At 33.5% G+C, this 2,006-nt stretch overlaps 1 long non-coding RNA gene across 1 annotated transcript; it reads left to right on the top strand.

Moving 5' to 3' along the window:
- The first annotated feature begins 713 nt into the window (after window positions 1–713).
- On the top strand, window positions 714–1,443 carry LOC146937013 (uncharacterized). The gene is made up of 2 exons (XR_015033226.1): window positions 714–1,058; window positions 1,148–1,443. It is a non-coding gene; the product is annotated as an uncharacterized LOC146937013 (long non-coding RNA).
- The last annotated feature ends 563 nt before the right edge of the window (window positions 1,444–2,006 follow it).

Genomic DNA, 2,006 nt, shown 5'->3' with positions numbered 1-2,006 from the left:
AGAAACCTTTTTCCATATATGCGGTGCATCGTCGCATAGAAACCAAATGATGTGTTTGACACATGTGAATCACAACCATTTTATGATGGTATATTTGAAGGATGGTTGTCCAGTTTCTTCCGGTTATGTTCTATGGAAACAACACCGTTAACAAGACACGTAAAAATGGGATAAAAGATATGTCGGTATGATGGTTGCCTTTAATGAACTCAGTCGGGCAGTGGGTTATGAGGTAGTCGGAGATGATGATTTGTACCTTGTTGAAAACCTTGATCCCGAAGAGAAGGTTGTTTCTGACAAAAAGGTTGAAGATGGGGTCAAGATTGAAAAGGATGAAAGTCTTAATCTTGATGATTGTAGCATAAATCTTACAGAGGATTAGTTGGAATGTGTAATTATATATCTATACTATATATAAAGAAATCACCCCCTTTCAGCTCTTTTGGGTTGGATTTTTCTTTCCAAAAATACCCTTAATTTTGAATACAAACAACACATGTAACAAATAGATAAGTATAAATTTAAATATTAAAAAAATGTAACAAACACGATATGAATATATCTGGGTATTTTTCCTTGGCAAAAGTTATGGCGCATAAGTCATAACTTATGCACCATGCATAAGTTAATCACAACCATCAGATAATTGGACACGTGTAATGATCATGTGGTTCTCAACTCATAACCCACAATTCCTATTCCGCGCTGCTGCAAAGCATTCTTCACCCTTCTCTCTCTGTCTTTGCGATTTCTGCTACATCAACTTTTCTTCTTCCAAGGTAAATTCAAATCTCAGATCCAATTTCTTCATGCAAATCGAATTAGGAACGAAAGCTTCAACGTTCCTCCTCTTTCTAAAACATGAAAAAAAGCTTCTTTACTCTTGTGTCTGAGAAAAAGAGAGAAAGAATAACAGTAACAAAATAATCATGGAAAACAACAACCCTGAATCTGAGAAAGCAAACTCCAAAGGAACTTTGATTCACGATGGAAAATACATTCAATACAATGTTTTCTCCTCTTCAACCCGTTGGTCGCGGCGCATACGGCATCGTTTGGTGAACTCACTCATCTTTCACTTCAATTTATTCATTTTTCAACTTTAATTTTCATTTTAAATTATTAATTCTATTGTATATTATTGTAGCTGTGCAACGAACTCGGATACGAATGAGGGTGTTGCGATAAAGAAGATTGGGGATGCGTTTGATAATAGGATTGATGCTAAGAGAACACTTAGGGAAATTAAACTTCTCTGTCACATGGATCATGATAATGTAATTTTTTATTGTTAATTTAATTGTGCTTGAGTATTTTATATTTAATTAACATTCAAGAAGCTGTTCAGTCGGTTATTTGCGAAGTAGGAAATGCTTCGATGTGAAATCTGTTGGTATAAGTTGGAATTCGGATTTGATGAATTATTGAGAATGTTGTGATGAATTGTGTTGTTTATGATCAATCCGGTTCGGATCTGGTGTTAGCATTACTCACGGAAACCATTTTCACTGCAAAATGGTTTTGGAGTCTAACTCACGGAAACCATTTTCACTGCAAAATGGTTTTGGAGTACAACTCACAGAAACCATTTCCACAGCAAAATGGTTTTGAAACCAACTCACAGAAACCATAGCCATAGCAAAATCATTAGACAATTATTTTGGTTTCTCATAGAAGACTATCAAAACCATTAAACCATAATTATGGTTTCAGTAATAATTTCAGTGTATAACATCTTAATCATTATTCAAAACCATCTAACAATAATAATTTCATTAAAAACCATTACACTATTATCTTGGTTTCACATACATGATTATCAAAACCATTAAACCATAATTATGGTTTCAGTAATAATTTCAGTGTATAACATGTTAAACAACATTCCAGTAAAGAAACTCATAATCCATACTCATTTCTCTCTCTAACTCATAAAAAGCTTATTCAAAACAGCTTATTTTGTGCAAAATAGCTGTTTTGCACAAATAAGCTGTTTTGAATAAATA

This window comes from Medicago sativa, chromosome 3 (genome assembly GCF_051527215.1).
Source record: "Medicago sativa cultivar Bolivia chromosome 3, Bolivia_mono, whole genome shotgun sequence".
NCBI classification, from domain to species: Eukaryota; Viridiplantae; Streptophyta; class Magnoliopsida; order Fabales; family Fabaceae; genus Medicago; species Medicago sativa.
This window is presented reverse-complemented; position numbering and strand designations above follow the sequence as displayed.